This window comes from Falco rusticolus, chromosome 15, assembly GCF_015220075.1.
Source record: "Falco rusticolus isolate bFalRus1 chromosome 15, bFalRus1.pri, whole genome shotgun sequence".
Lineage (NCBI taxonomy): Eukaryota > Metazoa > Chordata > Aves > Falconiformes > Falconidae > Falco > Falco rusticolus.
In genome coordinates, this window is record NC_051201.1 from 11,404,500 (window position 1) to 11,415,392 (window position 10,893).

The window sequence follows — 10,893 nt, forward strand, 5'->3', positions numbered from 1 at the left end:
TTCAAATGCCATAAGGCAAAGAGTAGTTACTGAATCTCCTCAGTCTTATTAGCTTACATAAACATAAAAATTTGAATAATGTTTAAAAAGCTAAATTCTCCAGATAATCCATAATCAGTAAGTGTTCATTACTGAGATGTAGCAAATATGCATGAGATTTCCCTGGTGACATTTTGGTTACATGATTTAAAAGGTGTAGAAAACTCTCCTCCGTGTGGGGCCCAGCAGAAACTTCCGCAGGCTCCAAAGGTCGCTCGGCGGCAGCTTGGACCTTCCTGGTCCCCTTCAGGAATGAGCAGGAGGAAATCGGAATTCACTGTCTCATTTTACAGCTCTGGTGATTTATAAATAAATCATCCCCACACGATGATTGATGTCTCCATATAAATAATTAAGTCTTGACCTTATGTTATGACACCTGCTAAATTTTTTGGCACTTGAAACCAACGCTGAGGAGAGATCCGTGACACCGGATAAATAAAGGTGGGACAAGATTTGAGGGGGAGGGAGAGGCAGCTTTCTGTTTACTCTCATTTTGTTTTGTTTGATTCCATCAGCTAATTGGGATGATGATTATTAATCTCCGTTGCCATCTACTCTATGGATTTAATTCCTGCCTGTGATTGCTGTCGGAAAGTTTGCTCCATTAGGAGCAGACTTTGATTAGATTTCCAGTAGACGCAGTTTCCCAGAGCTCCCCCAAATCGCGGTGTGACCTAGCCCAGGCACTTTATACCCATTTTTGTTTGCTGTTTACTTGGCTTGGTGGCAGAGCTCCAGCAGCCCGGGTGACACTGTCATTCTGCTCAACCAGGCTAGGTAGCAGGTGTCAGCAAAAGTTTAATTTGGAAGCTCATGAATTCAAAAGGAGAGCTTAACGGTTATCCCCAACACAGAGAGCTGTTCTGGCCTGCTCCTGGAAAAGAGAAAATCCCGGGGACATGAAAGGAATTGATGAGACGCCAGGCACCTGACAAAATGAAATCTTCTCGGGCTAAACTGGTGATCGCTTTTTCATCAAATGATGAGCATCATTAATAAACAAAATGGACTTAGCGACTGCATTCATGATTTTCACTTCGGAGACCATTCAGGTTTACCATCCATCCTCCCTGGCTGGTACTGGTAGATACAGCCTATTCTCTGAGGAGCTGCAACTTTTAAATCTTGCAGTAAAGGACAAGCATTTCAGGGTAAGTGTCCAACGCAAAAAAAAAAAAAAAAAAAAAAGAGCAACTCTGGGTGTTTTTAAACCTCTTTGCCCGCACACAACGCAAGTCGGCTACAGAGGGAAAGCAGCGCTGTGATGCCGTGATAAGGAGGGGCTCGCCGAACCCCTCAGAAAGCTTAAAAACCCGACCAGGCAGCCAGGCGCGGACCGGGGGGCACAGCACCCCGTGCAGACACCCCCGTACGGAGCTGCCCTTCGTTGTCTGTTGCCGCGGTCCGGGTACGTGCGCTCCTCGGGCCCGAGGTGCGGGGGCAGTGCGAGGTCCGGGCTGGCCGTGCCACCGGGCAGGGCGCGGGGTGCGGGGCTTACCGCGGCCGGAGGCTACAGCGAGCCCCCGGCGCCCCGCGGACCGGCTCCAGCCACGGGAAAGTGCCTTAACACCGCGCAGCCCGAGCCCCCGGGAACGGGGTTTCCAGCCCGGGGAGGTGCCGGCATTTAGCAACTAGTTTGCTTCGGATCCTGGCACCGGCGTTACCGAAGCCCGGGGCAGAGCCGCACCCGCGGCTCCATCCCTCACCCGCACCGGGCCGCCGGCTCCGTCCCTCACCCGCACCGGGACGCCGGCTCCGTCCCTCACCCGCACCGGGACGCCGGCTCCGTCCCTCACCCGCAGCCGGGCCACCGGCGCCCCGCGGAGCCCCGTGTCCGAGGGGCCGGGCCGGCCCCGCCCGACGCGCCGCAGCCCCGGGCACCCCCGCGCCGCACCTGCCCCTCCAGCCCGCCGGTACCGGCGCCGCCGGCCGGGGGCAGCCCCGCGGGGAGGGGTCGCGCCGCCGCGGGGACGGACGCGGGACGAGGGGCCCCAGCGCGGCGCCGCCGCAAGTTTGGGCACTTTCCCGAAGTGGTGCGGGGAAAAGTTGGGGAGCGGCCGGGCGGGGCGGGGGGTACCGGCGGGGCGCGGCCCGGCCCGGGGACGGGGGACTCGCCACTGACCTGCGCCGCGGCCGCGCCGCCTCGCCGCGCTCAGCGCATCCTCCGCGCCGCGCCCGCCCGCCGCCGCTCTGCGCGCCGCAGCCGCGGCTCCGCGCCGGCGATCCTCGGCGGGGAGGGGGGAGCGGAGCGGGACAGCCCGCCCGGAGGAGGCAGAGGCCGCCGCCCCCTCCCCGCCTCCGCGCCCCCCCGCGCCGCCGCGCCCCGGCCGCCTCCGCGCCCCCGCCCCGCGCCCCGCTGCGCACCTCCGGGAGCAGGTGCGGCGGCCTCCGGCGGGGAGCGCGGCCCGGCCCTGCTGCGCCCTCGGCGCATCGTCCCTCGCCGCCGCACGGGGAGAGCGCGGGCGGTGCCGGTGCCGGTGCCGGTGGTGGTGGCGGTGCCGGTGCCGGTGCAGCCGCTGCCGCCTTTCCAGGGGTGCCGTTCGCTTCTCAAGTTTGACACGTTGTGGCGGCGCCGGCCGCCCCCCCGGCCGCCTTCAAGGCTGCTGAATTATGCATTGTCTGAAGGGCAAATGCCGGCGTGCGGAACGGGGGCTGCCGAGAGGAGCGTGGCTGTGTGTCGCCGTGTGTCGCCGTGTGTGTGAGCGCACAGGCGCGCACACGGCTCCTGCTGGGGAGCGGCGCCGGGAGCTTGTGCCTGGGCGTCTGCCCGAGGCATTGCAGCCCCCGGGGGGGCAGCGGCGGCGGGGGGGTCCCAGGCAGGGCGCTGGGGGAAGCCCTGCGGTCCTGCTGCCGGCTCTGTGGGGAGGAACGGGGCAGGGAGGTTCCTGTCATCCCCTCGGTGTGGGTACGAGCATCCCGCCGGGCATGTCCTCCTCCGGTCTGCAATTTAACAGCGGTGTGGGAAGGAGGTGTATTTTGAGACCAGCTGGGAAGATCGGTCGGTGTCGCGCACTTAGTTCCCAGAGAAGGTGGTTGTGAGCACAGACCCCAAGGGGAGGAACAGTAGAAGTAGTTGGAGGAGAACTGAAGTGGTGATGGTGCCCTCAAACAATAAATCACAGCAGGTGTGCTGTGGCCGGGGCACAGCAGGGACCAAGGTGCCTTCTCAAGAGCCTGGGATGTGAACTGTGGAGTAACTGCACAGAAGGTGCCGCTTGCACTCTTTGCTGGCTATTTCCCACCCTAAAATACCGAGAGGACTTTCCCGCACAACTGTGCAGTGGAACAAACAGTCTACTAAGAGCAAAACCAGGTCATGTCAAGGGTCCCCAAGAATGGGCTCTGTGGCATGCCTGGCTATTGCTAGGTGTAATGAAGTGGCCACTGGAAGAAATTAAGGAACATCAGAGCTAGACAAAACAGTAGCCTCAGAGCCCGTGTATCAAGGGGGGTACGCTGTGCTCTGCACCCCCTCCTCAGCTTGGAGAGCGGTGGGTCCCAGGAGCTGCCCATTCTGCCAGGGACTCGTGGAGCTGAGCGCTGGCAGCCCGGAGGGAGCGGCGGCGGGGCTTGCCGACAGACAGAGCCAGCCGTGTTACGTTGGTGTACCCTCCATCCATCCTTAATAAGGCATTGTGAGCATGCAGTATTAAATGTGTGCCAAGATGGATCGTATCTACAACCCTCTGAATAGTTCCAGGTGTGTCTTATAAATAAACTATGACATTTATCCTTTGACTCGATTAACAGGAATACATTATACTTAGTCTGCTCCCTAGCAATCAATTGTTGCAACTAAGTAGGTGTTATTTATTAAAGTATTGATTAGGGACCCAATCCCGTGGTCTTTAGGCAAGCCAGTTCTTTGCTGATGAATGGAATATTTGATTGAGAGTTTTGAGATCAGACTGTATATAATTCTTTTGTCACAGGGAAAAAAAGTGCATGTGGTACAGCTTTCCGGGGGAGATGCATTCATACCACTTGGAGTTCAAAAGAAGAATAACACACATTCCTTACATGAAAACTGCAATCATTGCTTTACTTGAGTGCCTTCTGTCATTTTCTTTGTGATGCAGTGTGCATAGGCTTTAACAGCAAAAATAAATAAGTCTAACTGGGGAAAGTGCATTGAGTTACATACTATAGATGTAAAACATTCCTTGATGTCTGTTGCTATGGCAGGTGACTGGGGACAATACTGTCCTCTGAGGGCCAACTCCTGTTCGTGCGGCGTAAGGAAACTTTCCTGCTATATCATGGTGGCTGCTTTCGCAAGCAGGGTGAGCAGAGTGTGGCTCTGTGTTCTTTTTTCAGGTTGTGTTATGAAAAATGCTTTCAATGAATGACCTTGAAAACAAAGCCCAGATAAGGGCCCTGGCATTAGGTCCAGTTACAGTGAGTTCTCTGTCTCCCTCCCTGCAGGACTCACAATTACGTTTTTCTTCAATTTCGTCTCCATTACTTGCAAAACATTCTTGGAAATTTGAAAAATAAGGTATTTCAAAACAATGATTTCTGGGATTTATTTTTGTATTTGGGAGGATTTATTTTTACTTTTTTCCCTCTCTGTCTCCAATGGAACAGAAGGCAATGTGAATCCCTTTTGTTTACCTCTTTGTTTCTGCTCCCGACTGCTTAATAACATGAGCAGATATGCTTATGGCTCTGCCTGTAGTCTGGTGCTAGATAGTGACTATTGCAAAGTTAGGAGGAAGAGCAACAATCAAAAAGCTTTGGTTTTGAGAGGGTAGAATGAAATAAGAGGACAGAATGGGAAAAAATATATATATAAGAAAAGAATATACTTGGTAAATGCGTATGCTTTAACAATAAGGAATTTTTATTTGGGTATTTGTATGAAATGAGATTTCTAATTATGTTGAGATTAAAACATGCTAAAGCAAATGCAATATTTACTGAAGGGGATCTTTTGCATTATTAGTTGTACGGACTCATACACTCAGAGTGCAAAGAAATATCCCAGCCTATAATCTAGTATTGTTGTTGTGATCTAGTGATACTAGTACCATGCTTGCAATCAGGATTGCTGGTTATGTACATTACAAATTGTCACTTAGAATCCTAGATATAATCTCACTTCTTTCAAAATTGGAAGGAATTGTTTACCTTTGTTTAGTCATAAGCAAATGCAACTCATCTTTGCAGAATGTTTGCTATGGAAGGCTGGAAAACATTTGGGGGAGTACGAAATTAATTGTAAAGATGGTTTTGGTGCTTAGACACATGCAAAATATTTCTGGTGGAAAGGACTGGAAGTTATTTATCTCAGTGATCTGGAGCCTGATATTTATACCAATGCTATCTGAATCCTTTAGAAAAAAGGTTATTTCCCCCATCCTGCCAATTATTTGGAGGAAAAAAAGAAGTTAAAATTTTTAAAATTTTATATTATAGGAAAATTCATCTTGTATTCCGTCTTTATTCATGTCTCAGAAAATAGCACAGAGAAAAATGAAGAGAACATATGGTGTCTTCTATCAGTCAGTCATCATTACTGCTTCTTCACACTATGTCATCACCCCACAAATAGCAAATGAGTGTGAATTTCTCCCTGCTGAAAGAGAAAAGAGAAAACTGGTTAGTGCAGCCAAGTAAAAAAATAAATTAATAAATATCACAGTAGCATAAACGGGAAGATTATATAAAATATTAAAGACAGAGAATGCAGAGGGAAAACCCCCTAAACTGTCAAACAATAGTATCAAACCTGCAAACGTTGAGCTGGAGCAGAACTCATGTATTTCTCTTGATTTGATAACCAAGCTTGAAATATTGATGGGACACAGTCTCTCTTGCCCATTCTTTATGAATGATTCTGTGCTATTTGAGGTGCTCAAACAGACAGTACTCAAATAAGAACTGCGAGGAATGTAATGTAATAGTTTGTCTCTGGGGCATCCATAAAATCCTGAATTTCCTTTTTAAGCAGACATCTAGGAAAAATATAATTTTATTTAATTCCCCAATGTTCCTATTACACTTCTAGTGTAAAGGTTGCAATTCAAATCCTTATCTGCAAAGCCTCTCTGCCATTCTTAAACTCTCTTGCAAAGAAATATATGACAAAGCAGCCTTGGCAATAGCTGCCATAGGAACTTAATAAACCCCAACACTGGAAACATCCATCCCAGCTTTGGAAGGGATATTTCAAAATCAACCTCCTATAGAAGCAGCAAAAGCAGTTGAGGTTTGGGGGGGGGGGGGGGCGGGGAAAGATGTGTATGTGTATACATTTGTCTGCAACCTGGTAGATTTCCTGAGATCAGGCAAAACCTCAGGACAGAGTATTCATTTTTTCCTTCCACCTTTCTCCCCTCCCCTTCCCTCCGGTGTTGCTGAAATACCGCAGAGACCCAAAGGCAGACCCTGTGAATAAAGCTCCTGGAGTGGTACATCCAGAGTAGTGCAACAAAGCAGCAAATTAAGAGCCTCATAGGAAATTCTAAAGCAAATCTAGGCCAGATTGTCTCCCAGATCTCTAATCCTTCATTCCCTTTGGATCCTTCCATCAAAAAGCAGCTCATAAGGGGATGCTAATGCACCTGGAATTGAGCCCCATATGTAAACTACAAGGGGAAGCAAGCTCATTTGTAAGCTCCTTTCGTTTTGATGCCCATCTGAACTGGGTACGTAAAGGATGTCTGGTAAAACTATGGTTCAGACAGCTGCCTGGAACCATGTAGACACTTGGACTTGAGTTAAATGTCTTCTATGACCAGTCTAGTATAGCCATACCTGACTGTGGAAGCAGAGCTTTCCTCTGAAGATGGTTTTCTAAAAATTGCTTACATTGCAGCCAGCCAGAGAGGGTGAGCTCAGCAGGCTGGGGAATGGGGCAGTGTCAGCTAGGGTCATGGAAAAGCACAATGGTGGGCAATGCTCGGGATAGAAGAAAGCAGAATAAAAGTGAATTTTCTGGGAGTTAACAAAGAATAAGAAAGTATGAAATGATTCCATGCACCCTGCCCCTGGAGCAATGCTTCTGCGTGGGTAGTATCTGGAAGGTAGAAGTGGCAAGGTTTGTATGGAGAAGGAGTATCTTTATCAGACCAAGGAATATCAATGGGACAAATTGTTGGGTACACAAACCATTCTTTGGGAGAAAAATAAAAACCTCCAGAAAAATTATAGAAACCTCAAAAGACAGAGTTGGAAGAGATGTATTAGATCATATGGTTCATCCTTTGGTAGCAGTAGCAAATTGTCCCCTAGAGACAGAGGACATCAGTTATTTCATAAAATATAGCCAAAAGGCCCAGAAGGAGCAATGTGGTTTAGACAGGGAAGCCTGAGAAGCGTTTGATTTAGTCTTAAGTGAGAACAGCAAGACCTACCAGGCTCAGAACCCAAAAACTGCCCTTGAAAGTACTCTTTGGAAACCCGGCTGACAATCTGGAGTAACCAGGAGCTGTTTTTGTCCTCATTACACTGAGTAGGTGCTGGAAGAGATTCTTTCAGTAGGACATACCAAGATGTATGTTGAGATACTCCCCACACAACATACAAGGGCGCAGGTGTTTGGAGTATTTTACTGCTCCTGTTTTGTTCATCCTAGAGGAGTGTGGTTGAGATGGAGTGGTTGCCCATGGCCCTTTGAAGGATGGAACTTGGAGGGCTTGGTTCTGCCAGGTCATGTTGCTCTCTAAGATGTAATTTGTTGTGAGTAAAACAATGTGCTGTGCTAACTTTGGTTCTCCGCTAGAGATGTACTCAGGTCCCATCCAGTTCTGGCATTTGAGGCTTGGGCTCTCTTGGAATGGTTTGGCTTTCCTGGACGGATTCACTTTGTCATTTCCAGAGACAGTAAAACTCAGGGACAGAATTCATATGCACCTCCTGTGCAGCTCCTTATTGTCCGGGTTTGGGCAAGAAATGGAACCTTGATCTATCAGTATAGAGATGGACTTCGCTGTGCAGCGTTTGGGATGACCCTGAGCCTGTTTTTCCAAGTGGATGAGTGGAATGAATCATACTGGAAAGATGAATTGGAGAAAAATATGCTTAATGCTGGCCAGCAAAACTGATCCTGGTGGGATCACTCCATCACTGAAGAAATGTGTCATAGCCCTTTCATAGGTGACATAAACAAGTTCCTTTTTAGGCTGCCAGGAACAGGGGCAGATCTCCTGACACTTGCATTCATTCTTCTGGAGTTTATGTGCTTTGTAAGTTGCTGGTATGACTCAGCAGAGAGGGAGCACAGTGCAGGCATGTAAGCCTGCTCCTGAGGAAGAACTGTTCTGAGGACCATCCAAAACAAAATAACTACAAAGTGTAACAAACAACGCTTTTCCTAGCCTCAGGTTAGACCTGGCTCCTGCTCCCCTACCATGGACCTCCTCTCCCTTCAGCCTCTCCTGCCTTCTGCTCCTTTACCCTAGGACGCACGCCTCTGCATCGTCCATCCCCCACACACATTGCCCAAATAAAACCACTTCTGACCACATCTCCCTTCCACGTCTTTTTTTCCTTCACTGCTGCTGTCTTTTCCCTCTCATGTTACTACTACCAGTTCTACATTTCCCCCCCCTCCCCAACATATAATGTAAAGAATAGATTTTGCGCATGGTTCTTGTGGAGGGGGGCTGAGCCTGCAGAGAAAGCTGGTGTTCCTTGTTCTTCCTTCTACTGTTCTTTTGCATCTGTCATGCTGTTTTCAATAAACAATTAAATTAAGTACATGTATTTAAGTCAACTGGGATTTCACCTAGTCTGCTTGCTTAAATATCGCTCCTGTGAAATGGGAATGCCTTGCTCTGGAACTGCTATGTTAGACATGGTTTCATTATATGATATTTTATCTTGTTTCTCCTGTACTTTCACTGACTGAAATACAGAGAGGAGAAAAAAAATGGGGTAAAGGGGATGCCGTAGGTTTAGGGCTGGCTTTGCATAACCTCATTGGTTGGGGTTTGTTTGCAAACCCAAGGGTGCTTGAGATTCAGGTCACTTCTCTCAATCCCCCTGCAGTGGTAGGCGTGTGTGTGAATGCATCAGAGAGGAGAGATAAATGACTCACATTATGATCCATCTTTATTTCAAATAGTACTCCGTAAAAGGGAGAGGGTGGCTTTTGTGTTGCAAAAACCCTGTTGATTTAATTTTTATTTCGCAGAGCCGGGCGTGGCTTGGGCAGTGGTACTATCTATCTTAACACGCAGAAAGTGAGGGCAGCACAGATGTGTGATTTTTAGTTTGGCCAACTTCTCTGAGGAAAGCTAGCAGATCAGTTTAGAAAAAAAAAAAAAGTAAACTATCTTTGGCCTGTAGATTTTTTCTTGTTTCTTCCCTCTCGGTTTTCATTTCTGAACAGGCATTGTCATCTCGTCTCATTAGAGGTAACAGAATCTGAAGGGTAAGACGGCAAAAATCCTGGCTATTGACACATGTGATGCAAACTAGCTCTTATTTCCTTTGTAAATCGGGGATTGTGGAATATTGTAGCAGATGTCAACTGGGGAAAGTCTGCTGTTGTCCTTTAAAAATCAGCTGCTGCCTAGGTGCACTGGCTTTCTGTAGAGCTAAAGCAGTGATGCTTCCAGAATCAGGCTTCCAGTCTTCCCTGAATTTTGAATCACAAAAGCAACTCCAAGGTCACTTCCTGGAATACCTTTGGATTTTCATCACTTTGGGCCATCTGGACTAGATGAGCAAGGTGATATCAGTGAACTCCTTTGTGAACAACTATCCATATGACAAAGGGAAGGATGCCTTTACACAGCGCAAAAAGGGGAGGCAAAAGCTCAGGGTGGAATCAGGATTTCAGTTTTATTTTGAACCAAGCAACGTAACCTTTAAATTCACAAAGCATTGTCAGCTCTTATAATCCTTTATTAGTCTGCTTGGTTTTGATTTCTGTTTGTATTTTTAATATCTAGGGAAAGACAGATTTTGGCACCCTTTAGTCTGAACGCTGTCAACTGTCACTGTAGCAATAAGGTGAGTAAGAATTACTTGTGTGAGCAAGATATAATTGACTGGGCACTTACAGAGAAGAAAAAAGGAGGAAAAAGAAAAAGGAGTACCTTTAGCTTGATTCAAGCATTCTGTCCATTCTGGAAATAAAGGAAGAGAGAACACAAGCTGCTGCATTTGTGTGATTGCACTAAAACAGCAGCTTGTGTTTACATTTTAACTTTCCATGACGAGGCTGCTGGCTGCATGGCTGGAAGCACAGATTTGGGATGTGGCGAGTACATGTTTTGTGGGCCCTGTTATGGTGCCCCAACCAACCTTTTTACACTTTTACTCTTTTACACATGAGTGTCAGCTTCCGAGGCAAAGGCTTATGGCACTGGGGATTTCATTTTGTCTTTGTAAGTCTCTCCAGAAAAGGAGAACATGCAGAAATAAAAGAGACACAAAGGTTTGCTCTCGTGCTCTCGAGCTGATTTTCCTCGTACAGTGAAAGTGGTCAGCAACTCTGTGCTTCTGTTAATTCAGTGCTGCATTGAAATTCTCCGTAATATCATCTAGGGCCGGACTCTGCCCTCACATTCACTTTGGATGGTTTCTTAGTATGTCAAACATCTCGTTAGCCTCCCAGTGTGATATGGTAAAGCACAAAGCAATATTTTATGGCGTGGCAGACCTGAAGCACCAATTGCAATGTAAATGCTCTCCCTCTTGTATCTAATTCATTCGCACTGGTCCCTAATACAAGTGATCCTCTGGATCGCTTCCCCAAATACGGATGGCAAAACCACATCTGTATGCTGGAGATGCCGATGGCTTTTCTTTTCTAGTAATTCCTTTTCTAGTTACGAAGCTCCCCTCCTTCCCCTCCCCGCTCCCTAGATTTTTGAAAAGACCGAATGAAGACTTGAC

General features: G+C 48.0%; 1 protein-coding gene across 2 annotated transcripts in view; it reads right to left on the bottom strand.

The window, feature by feature from the left end:
• CHST8 (carbohydrate sulfotransferase 8) overlaps positions 1 to 2,738 on the bottom strand; it is a 185,722-nt gene extending 182,984 nt beyond the window's left edge. Inside the window, exon 1 of one of the 2 annotated variants that reach the window (XM_037409536.1) lies at positions 2,407 to 2,738. The gene's annotated coding sequence lies outside the window, so the exon portion shown is untranslated. Of the gene's footprint in view, positions 1 to 2,164; positions 2,347 to 2,406 lie in introns of those variants that run through there. The other variant, XM_037409535.1, reaches the window with a different exon arrangement.
• Positions 2,739 to 10,893: the final 8,155 nt, after the last annotated feature.